We start from the raw sequence: 20,544 nt of genomic DNA, 5'->3' as shown, positions 1-20,544 counted from the left end.
CATACCAGGTACATGGCCGTGCTCTCTGGGTGCAGTCTGCTGGCTCTGACGAGCCTTCAGTTCCTTTGAAACACTTGTGCATGTTGCACAGTCACCTTGTATGACAGCACAGCTCATAACTCCTTTATTCCACTCCTTCTGATATCTCTCTAACACGTAGATCCTCACAAGTGAATCTGTTTCCAGAGATGGTAGGTCCTTGGCTGACCTGTTGTACTCTAGTGCCTGTTTTCTGTCATTGTTGGACATCTCCTCTTGTTTGTGTGCCCATTCTTCTGGCTGCAACAGGTCACCGTTCACTGGGAACAGAATTTTGGTCCTTTGTCCTATCAGAGTCTGCATTGGACTGTTTTGGTACCACTGTGAGAGGGCATTCCTGTGAGCCAAAAATGTAAATAAGGGATCTAAGCACAAGAAACAGCCTGGCATAACAGTCTCTTATCTGTTTTCACAGCTAACTGCACCTTCACATTACTCTGGGTGTATGCTGGGGAGGTAAGTGTGGTGGACACATTCCATCTGTGACTAAAATTCTTGAATTTTTTTGAGGCAAATTCGGGTAATTTTTTTGGTCAATACAACGTCCAAAATGCCATTTCTCACAAAGTGAGCTTTCAGTTTGCCAATCATTAACTGGCAGGTAGGGCATCAACCTCCCCAAAATTGGAATAATATGTTCCCCTATGTTCACCCCTTTTAGAGGACTACGTTAACACTTGTACAAAGTATGCCTTGTGAGGTATCATTTGAAAAATCATGATTTGCTGATCATTGTTGTCTTAGTAAAATATATGTGGCAAAATTGTATGTAAAGTTATAAGATTCCCTGTGTGATATTATTGAGACATATTCTAATATGTTCTGGTGGGCAGTCACAAAGCAGTTTCCCAGAGACAAAGGGCTGTCTAATGCCTCATCCAGGTGCCAACAAGATCAAATAGACAATCACCTGACTAAGTAGCAAGCAGGAAAGAAGGTGTGGGCAAAAATCATCTACAAGACAGTACAAGACTCATATTTCTGGGGGAAAGTCTGGGACTTAGAGTTTGCTGGTGATACTCTGCAGTGCAATTCATGAGCAGATGACTATAGCACTCATATAGTACAGGTGTCGCATCTTACGCTGGGGTTACTTTCCGCAGTCAGCGCGTAAAGCGAAAATCGCATATAGTCAAAATTACATTGAGTGTAATGGCAGGTGGAATCGCCCGCACTACAGGTACAGTATTAAAATTGTTATTTTTCTCTTTTTTGTTTTGTTTTGTTTTTGTTTTTGCTGACTGTGTAAAGCTGAAATTGTGCATGTTAAATGCGTGTATGTTGCGACAGACCTGTATAACTGTGGGTAACTTACATGCTGGAGGCTGTACATGAGCAGATCAGGAATGGTTGGTCTCATGACAAAGCTGTGCAAAAGGCACTTGAGGTTAGATAACTGAGGGGACAGAGCTCTGTCTATCAATCCAGATTGGACCCCAGGTAATGTCACAAATAATAATCCACTGTAATCAAATACTGCTTTTTCTTGACGATAAATAAGTCCTCTCCCCCATTTTCCCATGGTCAGATGTGCAGCTCATGTGGTAAAAGAGTCTCTTTCTGCTGGCTATTATCAGATGACTGGCAAGTGTCAGACACTTCTATCAAGGAGCAGAGTTGTGCATTTATTCCCAGCCAATAAACACATCTTGAGTCCATCTAACAAGGCTGTCACCATGTTTCATTAGCAAATAACGAAGCTGAATGCAGTAGATAAGTGGAACTTCATTAAACTCTGTCCATTGCTCTGTCCACAAGGCTGATAGGCTGAGCCTATCTCTACCTGTTCCCTGTTCTCCTGTTGTCCTATCCATAAAAATCAATCACGGGAACATGGACCTTCTGCCTCCCGTTCCACTGACATTTGTTATGCACCTTTGTTTGTCTCACCTTCACCCTTCATACTAATCCATTCCTTCTGGAACTAAGAATTCTAACATTGCAAACCTCTGAGCAGCTTCCAAAAAAACACAGTTTAAAAGAAAAAAAAAAACCTGCTAGAGAAGAGTTTCCTTCTTCCATGAGCTTCCCCAGATGCACTATTTTCAGCACAAAATTATATGCCATAGGATAGAGGCCCAGGCCAGGCAATACTCTGTGGTGGGCTAGAGTTAGATTTAAACTCCAAAAAGCAACAGAGGGTCCTGTGGCACCTTTGCCACAGGACCCTCTGTTGCTTTTTACAGATTCAGACTAACATGGCTAACCCTCTGATATTTAAACTCCAGTATCTCACAATCTGTTATTCAATTAGAAAGTCAGTGAGTGAGCTCCTTGAACTTCTGACATTGTTACTGATGGGAAAGCAATTTCACATAATCTTTAGAGTCTTCCCTCTGAGGCCTCTGCTTCAGACTGCTGGTACTAAGACATCCTTAGCTATATAGGAGAAAGGATATGTAAATTAGTGCAAATAACATTTTGAAAAACTTTATAAAACATTTCTGAAGTGGTGTTTTCTCTAAAATATGTCACATATTTAGAAGTATGACCTGTCTTGAGGTTTCATTAGAGCTCATTTGTGAGGTCCTGTGCAATTGACATGTAGCTTCACCAGTTGGAAGTAATGCAACCATTCCAAACTCAAGCTGATAAAATCTTTTAGACCTCACTATACAATGCTATATTATACTTTCACTGTTCATTATAATGGCTTCCTCAACTAAAATGAACACATAAAACAAAATGAATACTCACAGCAAGTAGATTAATTACTATATTTTACCACTCAGAAATCAAATGTAGTTAACATGGCTGTTCGTTTTCTTATTATTCCCGACTTTGACTCATTCTTCTTTTCCTGAAAAATAATATCATGCGACAAACAGACCTGCCAATTCTGTCATTTTAAAATGTCAACTTTGTCATATGTAGTATGATTACTAGACTCAGACTACAAATAGTAAAACTTGAAAAGCAAATCACACATAAGTCAGACATTATGCGTGGCTCAGCAGTAGAACAAGAATGCCCAGTGTACTTGCTACGTGCCCAGAATGCAAAAGGCTTGAAACTAGCAAAGAGATGTAGGCTAAACAACAGGGAGTTATTACTCATGTTATGTTGAATTGAAGATTTTACATTTATAGAAGAAATGGTGGAGCTACATGATAGATTGAGCAGGCCAGTGGCACATGATTGATACAGACAGAGAGGATACACCACAGGAAAGATGAAAAAATATAAATGCCCCCCCTACTTTTCTTTACCTAGCTAGCTAAGTAGTAATTTGAAAGGCATGTGGAGTATTCTGCAGATTAACTAGCTAGGAAGGTTATACATCTCAATTAGTATGAAGTTACCAGTGAGCCAACTTGTAGTGAAATGTTCACTTCATACATATACCTGGATAAATTAGGTGCATGTAAGAAAAATAATTAATATAAAATGGAATCTTTAATGACTTAATAGACTGTAGCCTTATCACTTCTGTTTCTGAGTGACGTTGTCTCAGTTTTTGCAAGCTAGGCAGAGCTGGGTCTGTTCCATATATGAAGATATCTAGCACAGAAAACCACCTTACTTCTATGGCCCAGCTCAGGCCCTCCTATTGTCTGGTCCATTAATTGGAAAGTATTGTTATTTTTCTTAGTTGTTTGATCAGTCATTGTTATTTGTTATATTGCATTTTACTGTATGGTATTATCTTGATGATTTCATATTGTGGAAGCTCCCACTGACATGGATGATTGCTCTATACCGATAAATCAAAATTAAAAATTAAAATATAAACAACATGGTAAATACAATTGCCAATTCTGTAACTGACAAATAGGAAGAAACATAAGTCTATTATTCAGACTAAACAATGCCTGAGCAGTGTGTTAGGGGATACTGTGATGTTTAAGGTGCAATCTTTCTCATCAGATCTCATTATTTTTTCATCAGAAATTACTTTTTCTACTTAAGTAGGTGAGACTATTTTTTTATTTTGCTTATATTTGTAAAGTAGTATATAGAATGTATTATTAGTAAGCAAGATGCACTTGGGTGTCTTTACTTATCAACATCACTGTTTCTTCAGTTATATTTAGAATAATAGCATATGGGCCAAATACACATGAAATATGTTACCAATTTAATTACAACATTAGTAAAATAAGATAGATGGATTAAACCTACAGTGGCAGTAGGATAGACTAGCTTTCACTTGTGCAACCATTGAGGCACAAATTTAAGTTGACTAACATGAGTTGTCCCATTGATTTCACTTGGACTACTTACATAGGTAAAATTAAATATATAGGTAAAGGTTTGCAATTTGAGGCCTAGATTACCTAACAGTACTTTTTATTCCTAACTTCTACAAGTCTCTGATAAAAACATTTAAATCAGGTCTTATGTTGAGAAAGTGGAACAAATTCTGCTCTCAGTCACAGTGATGTAAATCTGGAGTAATTATTTAGTCCATTGTGATGCCAGTGTAACTAAGAGTAGAATTTGACCCAATTTTTAAATAACATTGCATAAGAAATAAGAGTCCTGAGTGTGATACTTCCTGGGAGTACACAAGGTTGTGAGGCACCTTGCTACCACCTGCCCTTAGTGTGAGGAAGTCTTGTCTGTGCATTCCAGGGTCAAGTCCCCGGCATCACCAGCCTCTGGCAATGCAAGTGTAACCCACACATCTTCTGGGTGTGGTGTTCTGTCCCCTCTAGTGGCACCGAGACCACTTAGAGATTAATGAGGCTTCTACAGCCTTAGCTAACAGGCATATGGCTTTTAGCTCAGGCAGTAGAGGCGATCCTACCCACCAACAACTGGAGTCTGTTGGTGTTACACAAACAATGCCTTCTGGCATCCGAAGGCTCCACTCTCCCTTTCCAGGTTAACAATAGGCACATTTTAACCTCCTGTGATCATAAAAGCATCCCAATGCAAGAAGACAAGGGGCTCACTGGTATATGGAAGTGAGTTTCAGATGGTTTGGTCACCTCAGTGTACTGGACACTTTGAACTACTTGACGAGCATTGTGCTCAGACTGTAAATAGGCAGTCACTGTGAAGTATATAATGCTCAAGTTAAATATAGACAAATTAATAGATAAACATCTCTTTCCTGACCAACCAACCAACCAAAACAAAACTGTTTCTCACCTTTTGGTGACCAGCCCGATGTCACAGATTTTAAGAATATAATTTGCAGAATATATACATAACTCCTTGCATATTATCTGTACATACATGTCACAATGGTTATAATGACCAGTGTGAAACAGGCTTTCAAAGATCACCTCAGATGGCATTCTTTGATGAACTGGAATGTAGATATTAGATCCGGGTGATTCCAATAATCCTTATCCACCCCTGTACCCTCTGCCAGTTGGCACCAAAGAGGTCCCTGGGTTATACTGAGATTCTTGAACACTGTCAATCAACTGCACTGTTAAAATGCCATAAGCATGCAGTGCCTAGATTGGTGAAGATGGGACTTTGAGGGAATGATAATAACTCTTTCTCATGGTGAAACAATAGTGCTAACACAAGTATAAACTTTCAATAAACATTTTTATTTTTAGTTGTACAATATTTTATGTTTTATGGGGAAATTGCAGACATTGAAGAATGGTGCTGATGTGTTCCCGTAGTGCTGATAATGTTTTGTTTGTTTTATCAGGACGATAGTTTATCACATATTTTATTTTTTTCTGGAAGAATCTTTTGATATTCTGTGGGAATTTTGGGCTAGATCTCCAAAGGGTACTTAGACTCAGCACTGTATTACCTAACTTCTAGGCACCCTGCTGCCTAATAGAATCCACAGGCTGAGTTAGATACCTAGGCTACCTCTACGCTTCATGAGAAGAGTTAGGCACCTAAGAATGGGATCCACAAAAGCTAGCAAGCTGAGTGAGGAACCACCTAAGCTAGCCAGTAGGAAATGCCAAGGGAGACTCCTTCCATCTGGGATTCACAGCTGTGAACCCTCTCCTGGAGTTAGGTGCCTAAAGCAAGTCAGTCCTTTCTCACAGAAGAAGATATATAAGATGTCCCCACAAAACCCAGTGGTTAGCGCCCTCACCCAGGTTGTGGATGACCAGGATTCAGATTCCCAGTGTGCTTGATGCAGTGGAGAGACTTGAACACAGGTCTCCCACTTCCCAGGTAAGGTCCCCTAATCACTGGGTTTTATAGTACTCTAGTATAAGTCCTTGCTGAACTGGGGCCTAAAGCTTTCTAAGCACACATTTAAGAATTTATGTAACGATGGGCAGGGACTGAGTGCTTCTAAGTAGATTTAAATAAAAAATAAGAAAATCTTTGATGGGTCTTGAAAGTTGTGTATTGTTTAGGAAGTTTGGCATATTGGGCTGTGCCTGACACTTCGTATTTCCATTGCCTTGCACTGACAAGAAAGTAATTCACCTTGTTCACTCACTTCAGTTCTTTCTCTCTCTCATCTCCTTATATGTCTGTGTTTTTCTTTTTCTCTACCACCCGAAGTCAGCAGAGCAGAATGCGAACAAAACAAAACTTGGTGAAACCCAAAGTAGTCATTTTGTGGGTTTAAAAAAATAAATAAATAAAGCTGAGCATTGAAGATTTTCCCTGCATATTAAGAGGATGGAGATTGATATTTGATTATCTACTTGTATTTTTCAATCTCATGATTTTTGAAAATCCCATGAATACAAAGATTTTGCTACATAATAATATGAAAAATGACTCCTGCCTATCCAATCCATAGATAAACTGATATGTTATCAGATTGACCATATATCAGCCTCTTTGGCAACAAGGGGGAGGTGATAAAGTTCTCAGAAACCCTTATATAAAAGACCATGATTTGTGTGAAATTAGCAGCATAATGGCTATTTTCAATAGTTCATAAAGTTCATTCAGACTGTAAATCTATGTGCAATACGGAAACCAGTCTCCAAAATGGCAAGACCCAAGCAACAGGATTCCCAAAGTCATGATGTAATGGACTGGAGGTGATGGGAAAGGATCCCTATTGTTCCTGCAATAATGAGGAGTGGGTGGAATTAGGGACACCAGGAGCCCTCAAAATACCCAGTTTACAGTGAGCCCTCCAGAACAGCAGGAAGTACAGTTTTTAAACAAATGGAAAGATAGTGAGGGGTCAAATACACTGTGGGACTAATTCTGACCTATAGTGTTTATGTGGGGTTTCCACTGAAGCCAGAGAGTTACCAGTGCATCAAAGGCCTGATTTGGACCCTATACGGTGCATATAAAGTTTGTAAAATAAATAGAAGTTCGTTGGAATAAACAAATACGATCCAATCATTTTGAACATATTTAATTCTGTATAATGCAAAACTGGAACTAAATCATGTGCAATCGGTTGCTATGTGGAAGAAATTTCCACATAATTTATGGTATCTTATAATTGTTTCTAAGCCAACAAATCAAAGAAAGAATGATTTGACATCTTTACAGGGAAATAGACATTGAGTAAGTTTTAAGTCAGCCTTTAGTCAGATTTTATATGTATAATTAATTATTTTCTTTAACACTAATATCTTTTCCAGAAAGGGTGTTCAACAAGATGTAGGTCTCACTTGTGTATCTTAGCTCACTTGAAAGCTGTGTTTTAATCTCTGTACCACTTTACATGTCAGGAATGATATATGTAGTAATTTGCAAAGATGTAGACCAAACACTGATGAGATGGCAGGTGTTAGATGCTCAGTAATTTTTAAAGATGCTGCTTTACTTGTGATTAAATTCTAATTTTTAAAGCCACCAGCATATATTACTGTGAGACCAATTACAGAGAAAATTACAAACAGGACAAAGTTCGTTGGGATGAGGGAGAGCAGGAAAATCTTAAAGCTGTGAATAAAAATAAGATATTCATGCTCAGTAGTAATCACTTGGGTAACAAAAACAAACGCAAACAAAAAAAACCCCAAAACAATAAAGTTCCATGGAGTAAAATTAGGAAAAGCTTTTGGTTATTTGGAAATCTACAGTAATTACCTAGAAAAAGCTGGATATCTTATTATAATAAAAGTTATTAGAGATTTGTAATTGGAATAACATAACCTACTAAAGCAATTTCAGTTTAATATTTGAGTGCCACCTGCTATGCACACCCAAAAGCCATGAAGATTTCCATTACCTGAAATCATAATGCAACATAGTGATATAAGATGTGCTCAGTAGGGCATGCTACTATTCTCTTTGCATGCCTTACATTCATAGGACACTTGTCAACATATTCTTCTGTTTTTTATCAATTGCTCAAATATACAGGTATAAAATAGACACTGCTCTCATTTTCCTTTCAATCATTAATTAACAGAACAACAACTAATAATAATCCAGAAGCAAAAAGCATTTTTAAATTCTCCCACCTAGACTTCCTCATAGAATGTGAAATCAAATGGGCTTTGCAGTTTGCTCTAACGACCAAAAAACAAGGGCTGCTTCAGACCCAGAAGGGAGCAACTTGCAATGATTAGCGGCCCTTATATATAAATCTGTGTTATTGCCCAATCTCTTTTATACAAGACTGTCCAGTTTGAGAGTCTCTGCTGACCCCAACTCTGGCAGGATGGCACAGGGAAAGCAGCATTTTTTTTTAGATTATTAGGTACCAAGTTATTTAGGACATCATAGGTCAAAACCAATAATTGAAATTCTAACCAGTACACTTCAGAGATCCAAAAGCACTGGTGTAGCATGGTCACAAGACATACCCCAGTGACAAATGAACTGCTGAATTCCACATCAGTTTCAGTTTCTGAATAGATTCAGAATGTAGCTCCACGTAGAACAGGCATCGGCAACATTTGGCAGGCGGCCCATCAGGGAAATCTGCTGGCGGGCCAGAACTGTTCGTTTACCTGCAGCATCCGCAGGTTCAGCCAATCGCAGCTTTCACTGGCTGCAGTTCGCTGTTCCAGGCCAATGGGGTCTGTGGGAAGCAGCGCAGACCGAGGGATGTGCTGCCGCTGCTTCCTGGGATCAGTGAACCACGGCCAGTAGGAGCTGCGATCGGCTAAACCTGCAGATGCGGTAAGTAAACAAACTGTCCTGGCCTGCCAGAGGATTTCCTTGATGGGCCGCGTGCCAAAGGTTGCCAATCCCTGATGTAGAATATACTCCAGTAATCCGATATGAAGGTGAAAAATGTGTGGATGGCAGTTACAAAGTTCTTATCTGTAAAAGAGATGATCTGCTTACAACTGCTACAAGAAGCAATGGGCTTAAATTGCAGCAAGGGAGGTTTAGGTCGGACATTAGGAAAAACTTCCCAACTGTGAGGGTGGCTAAGCACTGAAATAAATTGCCTATGGAGGTTGCAGAATCTCCATCATTGGAGATTTTTAAAAGCAGGTTAGACAAACATCTGTCAGGAATGGTCTAGATATACTTCATCCTGCCATGACTGCAGGGGATGGACTAGATGACCTCTTGAGGTCTCTACCAATCCTATGATTCTATGATAATCTAATACAGGGATCGGCAACCTTTGGCATGTGGCTCGCCAGGGTAAGCACCCTGGTAGGCCAGGCCAGTTTGTTTACCTGCTGCATCCGCAGGTTTGGCTGATCGCAGCTCCCACTGGTTGCGGTTCACCACTCCAGGCCAATGGGGGCTGCGGGAAGCTGCGGCCAGCACATCCCTCTGCCCGCATCACTTCCTGCCGCCTCCATTGGCCTGGAGCGGCGAACTACAGCTGGGGGAGCCGCGATTGGCCGAACCTGCGGACACAGCAGGTAAACAAATCGTCCTGGCCCACCAGGGTGCTTACCCTGGCAGGCCGAGTGCCAAAGGTTGCCGATCCGTGATCTAATAGCAGCTGAGATCCAATCAGACTGCTACATTGTGCGTCTGCCCCACAAATGGAAGATGAATGTGTTCTATCAGAATGGGAGATCTTATCTTTGATATCTTTACTGATTATTTTCTTCAACCAACCTCTTCTCCATCAGAAGATGATAGTCATAAGAACATAAGAACCTGATTAGCTTCTATGATGAGATAATTGGCTCTGTGGATATGGGGAAAGCAGTGTATGTGATATATCTTGACTTTAGCAAAACTTTTGATACGATCTCCCACAGTATTCTTGCCAGCAAGTTAAAGAAGTATGGATTGGATAAATGGAATATAAGGTGGATAGAAAGCTGGCTAGATTGTCAGGCTCAATGGGTAGTGATCAATTGCTCGATGTCTAGTTGGCAGCCGGTATCAAGAAAGTGCCCCTGGGGTGGATCCTGGGGCCAGTTTTGTTCAACCATCTTTATTAATGATCTGGATGATGGGATGAATTGCATACTCAGCAAGTTCGCGGATGACACTAAGGTGTGGGAAGAGGTAGATACGCTGGAGGGTAGGGATAGGGTCCGGAGTGGCCTAGATAAATTGGAGGATTGGGCCAAAAGCAATCTGATGAGGTTCAACAAGGACAAGTGCAGAGTCTTGCACTTAGGACGGAAGAATCCCATGCACCGCTACAGGCTGGGAACCGACTGGCTAAGCAGCAGCTCTGCAGAAAAGGACCTGGGGATTACAGTGGATGAGAAGCTGGATATGAGTCAGCAGCATGCCCTTGTTGCCAAGAAGGCCAACGGCATTTTGGGCTGTATAAGTAGGGGCATTGCCAGCATATCGAGGGACGTGATCATTCCCCTCTATTTGGCATTGGTGAGGTCTCATCTGGAGTACTGTGTCCAGTTTTGGGCCTCACACTACAAGAAGGATATGGAAAAATTGGAAAGAATCCAGCAGAGGGCAACAAACATGATTAGGGGGCTGGGGCACATGACTTATGAGGAGAGGCTGAGGGAATGGGGATTATTTAGTCTGCAGAAGAGAAGAATGAAGGGGGATTTGATAGCTGCTTTCAACTACCTGAAGGGGGGTTCCAAAGAGGATGGAGCTAGGCTGTTCTCAGTGGTGGCAGATGACAGAACAAGGAATAATGGTCTCAAGTTGCAGTGGGGGAGGTTTAGGTTGGATATTAGGAAAAACTTTTTCACTAGGAGGGTGGTGAAGCACTGGAATGGGTTATCTAGGGAGGTGGTGGAATCTCCTTCCTTAGATGTTTTTAAGGCCAGGCTTGACAAAGCCTTGGCTGGGATGATTTAGCTGGGGATTGGTCCTGCTTTGAACAGGCGGTTGGACTAGATGACCTCCTGAGGTACCTTCCAACCCTGATATTCTATGATTCTATGACAATGAATACTAATATTAGTAACTGGTTCTGTATTCTGCTTAAGAGATAATGGAAGTAAAACAAGCTTAGAGGTAATGATGGGGAAAGAAATCCATGGAAAATCCATAGTGTGAAAGACTGAGCAAAGATAAAAGCATACAGAGTTGAAGGAGCAAGGCTGATTTTAAGACTCTAACAGGTGGTCAAGAGAAACATAGCCTCCACACGCCAAGTGGGTTCTCCAGTCCTGACTTACTGGGGCTATAACCTCATGTGGTAGCATGCAGAACCCATGCTTTCTTGAACAATAGACATATTGTCATTATTCCATATTAGCAAATCACTGTGATTGGGAGGGGGGATGAGGGAAGGGCTAACCGGGGAGATAATAGGAGTAAGTATTGTGGGCTCGGGAGTTGTGTTTGTTTTTTTGGGCTTTTTGTTTATTTCGTTGTTTGCCTTAGTCTGTGCCGGTTTTGCCTAAACATAGAGTGTATTGCACACCTCACACTCTTTTTAATGGCTCTAATAATTCTTGAAGCTTTATTTTCCTGATGTCTGTTCTCAGTGGCAGGAATATCAGTAGAATGTTTGAATTCCAAATACGAAGCAAAGTACACCAAAGCAAAGTATATTGTCTTTTACTGTTAATGTGGAACACATACAGCTAAAATTCATATGTTGGGGCTAACTGACAAAGTCTTTTTGCATAGTGCTCTGTGAGTTCAGTTTCATTTTGATTGGCTGCTGGAAATTAAAACTCAAAACGTTCTGCCAAATTTGTCAAATGTTCACTGATGACGTTTCGTAGAGATGTAACATCAAGGTCTTCGCCTGCATCGGCGATGATTGTCGCTAAGTTGTGAAACATGTCATAACAATCTCTTGACATTCAACTCTTCCATGCTTTTAGCTTTCGTTTCTGTCCGTCGATCTTGTCTGCCATTCTAAGACATGAAGTCATCCTTCCCTGCATGGAGGTGTTGAGATCATTAAAGATGGCAAAGATATCAGCCAAATAAGCCAGCTTGGCTATCCAATCCACATCTCGGAACAATTGTGACTAATTTGTTTTTTTGTCCTGAAGAAACTTGGCAAGCTCGTTTCGGAGCTCAAATACTCTTGACAGGACTTTTCCCCTCGATAACCAATGTACATCGGCATGCAATAGGAACTGTTTATGATCAGCTCCCATATCATCACATAATGCAGTGAATAGTCTCGAACTTAAAGCATTCGCCTTTACATGGTTCACAATTTTTACAACCTCGCTGAGCACACTGTTTAGTTCTGTTGACTTTTTTTTGTTGCAAGAGTTTCTCGGTGAAGGAAGCAGTGCGTTGACTTGCATTCGGGTGCAAGTGCCTTAATTTGGGTAACTGCTCCAGAATGCCATCCTGTCATTGCAGCAGCGCCATCAGAACATACACCTACACAAAACTTGAAATCCATACCACGTTTGTTAATGATGTAGTTGCTCACAATCTTGAACACTTCAGAACTTGTTGTTTTTGTTGGTAGTGAAGCAGAAAACAAAAACTCTTCCTTCAAATCACTCTCATATCAAAGCGCGCATTCACCATCAGAATTGCCGTATTAGTAACGTCTGTACATTCATCAAGGTGAAAAGAAACGTACTTTGCTAATTTAATCTGCCCTATGAGCTGATCTTCCATATTCAGAGCCAGATCGTGACTTCATCGAGCTATAGTGTCATTCGAAAGTGGCACCTGAGACACTTTCTTTGCCGCCGGCTCGCCCAGACATCTTTAATACAGCCTATCACTAGTGTCTCACCGATTGTGTATGGCTTTTTAGCCTTAGCAACATGAAGTGCTACTTTATAAGAAGCTCGCAAAGCACAAGTATTTATGTGTGACACTTCAAAGATCTGTTTCTGATGGCCTTTTAAATCAACATGCTTTCTTTCGAAGAACTCTTTCGGCTTTGAACTAATTTCATTATCTTTTGTATTTAAATGCCTCTTGAGCTTTGACGGCTTCATTGCGTCATTAGCCAACACATCGCCACAAATAATGCACTGCGGTTTTGGCACTCCACCATCATTCGTGGCTACAAAACCGAACTGAATGTATGAGGAGTCATATTTCCGAGTAAAGCTAGTACGAATTCTTTTTGTTGACAATACTTCAGTTTCATTTACATTGCCATCATCTGATTCAGAATTATTTGCGTGTTCAGCAACCGGATGTCTCTGCTTGATAAATATGTTGATTGGGCCTCACTTTGCCATCTGTAAATTAGGCATAAAAATAATTAATATAAATTCCATTTCCCTGGGTATATACTTAATTTATGATATTAGGATGAAAGCCGAATCAAGGTAGCGGGAATGCTTTTATTGAGAAATATGTGTGGGAGAACATTGATTAATACAGTAAGTAATATTAGGATAAGAAGATAATATAAATTTTAAAATTAAATTGCAAACAGGATTATAATTGGAAAGTTAAGATGGTTTGAACATATGGAAAGAATGAATAATGAACGTCAAAAATAAGATTTACCTGCCTGAAAGATATGGAGTGAGAAAGTGAGGAATTTCGAGAACTTCCTGGCAGAAACACGTAGGTTTGATTCTAGAAGAGGGGAAGGCTATAAGTAAAAACAATGAGAGCGTGTATGAAACAAAATATGGATATGGAGGAAGCGAGGAGGTTATGCTCATACAAAGCACACGGGATCTTTTCAGGGGAACAGTCTCTCTCTCACACACACACACACTCACACTCACACAGTCCTGCCAGTTCATGTTTATAGTTACCAGTCTGTTGTAGCTTGAGTCAATCTAATGGCCAGTTAGATTGAGCATGAGTGAGGAGCTGGGCTCTGTCGGTCGCGATCTGATGCTCCGAGGCTTTGCAGGACTGAACCCAGAGTTCCATGGCAAAACACCCCAGCTTTATAGTTGTAAATTCCCATTTGAGTCCATGCATTTTGCAATGTCAGCCTGTAATCATTAGTCCGTAAGTGGTGTTAATCTTGGGGTTTTCTACTGTTATCATTTGATGGTTATTGTTGGGCTTCCCATCGTTATCTCCTATTTGTTGTCTCGCCTTCCGGGGTGCCTGCCTCATCTCTGAGGTCGTCAATGCTGCTAACATGTTTAGCATCTGATATAATGGATGTTTTCTGATTGTCTCCTGGTCTTTCTAAGCCTATCACTTTTTCTTGACCATCTGGACATTTGTGATGGCTTTTACACCTTATCTTTTCCTGATGTATTCATTCCTCATTCACACAGTCTCTCACAGAAACCTTCAATGGTATACAGACAGCAGTATTTTATATTCAGCAAAATACATTGTAAATCAAGCCTTGCTAAATCTTATAACTAAAACAATTCACATTGGGGCTTCAGGCCCTCAACATTTCTCTAATGTATTTATCATAGACACAATACAAAATCCTGTCTCTTACTAACTAAACTTTATAACAGATCCTACTTGTAATTCATATTGGAAACAGGATCCCAGTCTCAGACAGTCATTCCTTTCTATTATTCAAAAAGGGTGTCTGGCAGAATGAAATCAAAGTTTACATCAATTCTTATAAGTACAATTAGTACAATTATAAAATCCTGCTCTTACGAGGACTATCTATTTGGCTATAGGTGTGTGGTGCTCAATTGTCTCTATCTACTTCGTAAGGGATACTGCAGGATAGGATAGAAAATAATTATTACAATTTATAATATTATTAGTACTTACATTCTCAGATCAGTGGGTTCGGACGGGGTCCCAAATGACAAACACGCAGAGATCCGTATGACGCTATCTATTCAACTTCTCGATGGTAAATGCCGGTGGGGCGGGGTCTTTACATGTGAAGGAGTGGGGTAAGCACGCGCTCGCATGTCTCATGCAAAACATGCTGTAGCACTATGGCATAATTATCATTATAATATGTGCTTCTGAAAACATAATATTATTTAATATTGTCAACTTTTATCGACTGATCATTATTCTTGGTGGAATTCCGGTGCGATTTTTAAATGATACTATTATTTCTCTCTTTCTTTCCTGGATACTCGCCGCAGACTGGCAGCCAATGTCTCGCGGACCATCACCGGTCCACGGACCACCACTTTGAGTAGCACTGATGTAGATCATTGTTGCTACCACTTTTATATAATTGCAACAAATCTTATACAAAGAATGTCAAGTAAGGTGTCTATGGAAAGGTTATGATTTGCTGAATATGATTCTGCTATTTGTATGCATGTATTATTTTTGTATTTGAAGTTATGAATATTAGCATTATACCTGTATTTCAAATATGTTTTCTCCTGGGTAGCACCCACAAGGTATTTAGCCTGCACATCTTGAAGGGTTTATTCAAGTTAAATAGCTCATCAAGGAACACTTAACTCATAACGGACCATGGGAGATGCCTATCTGCACTTAATGGACTTGCCTGTGCACATTCCATCTGGAGTATAGGTAATAGCTTCTGTTGTGACTAAGCAAAATCACGCATGGACATGTCACTTGCCCATGTGACCCCAAATACCATCTTGCTACCTGTAATTAACCACAGTGAGAACAATGGGTTTCCCTTCACTTGAGAGAAGCTATAAAGGGCCCTGGAACCATCTCCACTTGGCCTCTTTCCTGCTCAAACCTCTGGACTATGAACTTATACTAAGGGGAGCATTCTAACCAAGGGACTGAGGACCTTCCAATGATTTGGAAGCAACCAGAGACTTAACAAGCCAGCAGTTTATTCCATCACTGTGACAAGCCTGATCCAAGACCTTTGCAATTACTGTATGTATTCGATTCCTTTAGCCAATTTTAACTCTCACCTTTCTTTATTTCTTTTTATAAATAAACCTTTAGATTTTAGATTGTAAAGGATTGGAAACAGCATGATTATTGGGTAAGATCTGAGTTGTATATTGACCTAGGTCTTTGGCTAGGTACTTTGGGATCAGAAGAACCCTTTGTTTGATTAAATTGATTTTAAATAACCACTCATCTTTATGTCTAGTGTCTGAGTGTTGGATAGAGAACTGGAATGCCTAAGGAGACTGCTTTTCTGACTTCTTGTTAGTCAGTGTGGTAAAACAGAAGTTTACTTTTGTTGCTGGTTTGGTGTGTCTTATGGGAGAATAACCACCAGTTTTGGGGTCTGTCTGTCCTATTTTGCAGCAGTTTGTCATGAATTTTGTATTCTCAGTTGTGAGCCACAGACTGCATTATGTCTATTCATGTTACTGCAAGTAACTCAAATGTTCATTCATTTGCATTGCTGTAAGGATTGACATGTTGCTCCTTGTCTTTGCTGATATGACTAAATACTTCCAGTTATCTATAGTAAAAATTAATTTCCTTCTGGCACTGTTAAGTATATTGTTCAGGAAGCCTTATTCAATGTTATAATATCATTTTGAACCTAATCACAAGGTTAAGTTATCTCTTAAATGGGAAGAACTTACTCAGGGGACAGGAGACTCCATGGATTATTGTTTGCAGTTTTCTATAAATTTCCCTATTAGGCCAGGGTAAATGGGGAAGCAGGAGTTTGAAGTCCTCAGAACCTTTGGATGTCCCTTGATCAATAGAGATCTCACTTGTAAGGCACATAACAACCACTTGCAAGCCTGTTGTCTCCACATTGCTGCCTGGCATTCCAGGCAGAATGACTTCTTTATGAGCAATGCTTCCAATGCCTCCCCACTGGCTCCAAAACAACCTCAAAGGAGTTTTCACTCTTCTGGAGGGAGTTGTTCAACGAGAGAGTGGATAGCATTAGTTTACGTGATGATACCAGGGGACCATGCTGAGATTGCTCAATTAGGGCAAACTGAAAAGAATGGGACAGACAATCCCCCAAAATGGTAGTTATTACAATACTTAGATTTACCAAACCAGCAACAAAATAGCTTCCACAATACCTTACTGGTTACAGAGAAGCCAAAAACACAATTCTCTTAAAGCATCCTCCCATACATCCAACTCAAATGTGATGAGGATTACTGAAAGTCTTGTTCATCATATAAAAAGTTCTACCAATCCCAAAGGATCGGACACATTGCCCTCCATGTTAACAAATATTTCAGATCTTACCCAAATAAACACTTACCACCAAATCTTATTAAATAAACTAAAATATATTAAAAAAGAAAAGAGAGAGTATTGATTAAATGATCATAATACATACAGAGATGGATAGAGTTATTTGGCCAATTTCATAGTAGAGATGGTGGGCTTTACAGTTGCAAAGAGTTCTTTCAGAATTAATCCATAGGCTCAGTCCACTGTTCAAAATCCAATATCAGGGTGATCTGGAATGGAACTGGAGATTTCAATTTTGTGCCTCAAGCTTCCCCTGATAAAGCATAAGCAGATTTGAGATGAAAGGATCAGGCCCCAAACGTTTTTTATAGAGATTATTGGTGGGCTATGATAGCCTCCTGACAGAATGCAGTCCTTGGGTGAACAATAGGCAATTATCCAAACTTTGAAATAGACCTCCTATTTCCTAAGCATCACTGCTAATTAGCTACATGGATTAACATAAAACAGTTGCCTATATCCCACCCTTTGCAGGTGATTTAACACAAATTTCAAAGGGCAATTAAGGCCATGCTATCACTACATTTACAGTTCATTTAAATGTTAATATTTAAATAGAGCAATAGACAGGAACTATTTGGTTACATTGTCAACCTCTAACAATATATATATAAATACACAAAAAAACACAACCTTATCTACTGATATGTCTCTAAAGGTTGAATCTGGGTCATTAGCCTGCTAGTTGTGTAACCCTTTCTGGCCCTGTGTCACACTTGGCATATCTTTATCTCAGGGAAGTGGGAGAGGGTGAGAATGATATTTCACACAGTGACCTGTCTCTCTGAACACATGAATCCTAATCTCCTGCCACATGTCCATGGAGAGATATCCCTGGGAATGGGTAAAGGAAGAAATGCTGTGGAGTACCCACTGATCTTTTTTTCATCACCTATCCCAGATGTGGATGACAAGGCCCATGATACACAAAGTAATAGATATTCCCATATGCCAATAGATGGCACTCTTTGTATTAGCAGGCTATGCACAAATATAATATATGTATTTACTATTTTAATATAGCATTTTTCTATCAAGGAGGATCTAAAGTAAAACAAATCTGAAAGGGGGCTAGGTATTTGAGATGAGTCTTCCTTTTACTCAAATGATTTGCCCATCACTAGTTTATGCCCTTTCAGAATGGAAAGAGAGGGAAAAACCAAAGATGATAGGAATGTTGGGGCTTTAATTATCAAAAAGCACAGATAAAAAAACAAGATGAATTTTGCTGTCTTACTGCACAAACCAATCTAAGTTATAATGTCAGCAGCACAATCTAAAGGGAGAACAGCAGCAAAAGAGTGAGGAAGGTTGGTGAAATAACCTTTCTTGTGAAATCTCTCTGGTTTTACATAAACTGTCAGCATGATGGCTAAGAGGCCTCATATGAATCTTCTGCTGTTAACAGCTCAGTCATGTCCAATGCTGAAATCAATCCCTTTGTTTCTGTTTAACCTACAGTAGTAAAATGAAAGGAAGAGTGATGATAAAAAGAAACAATCAAGAAGTAGATTATACATTACTATTGTTTATATTGTGTGTGACTGTAGCACCTACTGGGTCCAATTCAGATTAAGACCCCACTGTGTATGGCACTGTATAAACACATAACAGATGTTCTCTGCCCTGAAAAGCTTACACCAGGGATCGTCAACCTTTGGCACATGGCCTGCCAGGGTAAGCACCCAGTTTGTTTACCTGCCACATACACAGGTTCGGCCGATCGTGGCTCCCATTGGCCGCAGTTCACCACTCTAGGCAAATGGGGGCAGCAGGAAGCGGCAGCCAGCACATCCTTTGGCCCGTGCCACTTCCCTCAGCCCCATTGGCTTTGGACGGCAAACCGTGGCCAGTGGGAGCCGCGATTGGCCGAACCTGTGGATGCAGCAGGTAAACAAACCAGCCCCGCCCACCAGGGGGCTTACCCTGGCAGACTGCATGCCAAAGGTTGCCAAACCCTGGCTTATACTATGCACAGCTGTATACACAAAGAATAAGAGAAGAAACAGGAGAAGTGACTTGCTCAAAGTCAAACAGCAGGTCAACAATTGAGTCAAGAACATAGCACAGATCTTTCAAGACCCCCCTGTACACCTTTTTTAAGTAGACATAAGATGCTACCGCCAATCTGTCCCTGTCTTTCTTTTTTTTTTTCAAATGATCTTCTCCTCCTGTGTCATTCTTTTTAAAGCTCTGATTCTGCACACATTTAAACACAGGTGTAACTTTGCTTATATCAGTAGTTCCAAAAGAGTGAATGTGGCTACTAATGTGGATAAATCAATGCACATGCTTAAGTCTTTGCAGGCCTGGAGCCTTGGATTGTGAGGTCTGCCGTGTTTCTTATTGTGATGTATATATCTTGCATATGAGTGCTCAAAAATAATTACCCTTTAAAATTAAATATCCATAGCAAAAATAAATCTATGAAAATAAATCTTCACGATTCTGCTAAAAGTGTAAATAATGCATGTCCAAAAATACTAATTATCTCATAAGTAACAATCCAGTTACATTCTAATATTTATTGCTTAGATTACAAATCTGGAAATTTAATTTTCGTATTAAAATGCCTATATTCAAATAATATGTATTTCAATGTTTTTATTGAATAATCAATACATTCTTTTCTCTCTAGTGATTATAGGGATTAATTTCTATTATATTGGAGAGCACATGTTTGAAATTGCTCTCTGTCCTTCTCTTTCTAAATAAAAGGAGTTTCAATTCAGTTTTCTTTAATCAGGCAGCAGAACCAAACAAAACAGTCTATTTCAACTTCTCGAACTATAGAAGTCCACCAGCCTTAACTAGATCTATAAATCCAACAGCTGTGCTACAAATAGACTGTACTGATGAGGGAAGCCTTTGAGGGAGTCCTTTCAGTGGTCAGTTAGGACCTGACAACAAAGCAGATCTAATTGATGATACACACTCTGATTATATCCAGCTGGAATTCTAGCTCAAGAAAATACTACTAAGAGTTTTATAAAGCTTAAGATTTTTTGATGGTCTAAATCTTTTTTCTTCGGTTGAAAATGAATCAAAATCTAGTGTGTGAATTGTTAACATCCCAATCCTATATTTGGTAGCTTGCAGAAGGAATGCTCTGCCCATGCAGAATCCTATTGGCCTCAGTGGGGCTCTGTGTAACTATTTCTGTCCCCCCAGGATCAGAGTCTAAGAAAGGAGGGACCAGGCAGGTTATATTGAGAGCTTCTACTGTCAATCCCTTTGAGACTCAGATTTTCAAAAGTAATTAGTAATTCT

General features: G+C 39.9%; 1 pseudogene; it reads right to left on the bottom strand.

Moving 5' to 3' along the window:
- Positions 1-11,840: 11,840 nt before the first annotated feature.
- Positions 11,841-20,544, bottom strand: part of LOC128838791 (SCAN domain-containing protein 3-like) — a 94,899-nt pseudogene continuing 86,195 nt past the window's right edge.

The sequence above is a fragment of the Malaclemys terrapin genome, chromosome 1, assembly GCF_027887155.1.
Source record: "Malaclemys terrapin pileata isolate rMalTer1 chromosome 1, rMalTer1.hap1, whole genome shotgun sequence".
Lineage (NCBI taxonomy): Eukaryota > Metazoa > Chordata > Testudines > Emydidae > Malaclemys > Malaclemys terrapin.
This window is presented reverse-complemented; position numbering and strand designations above follow the sequence as displayed.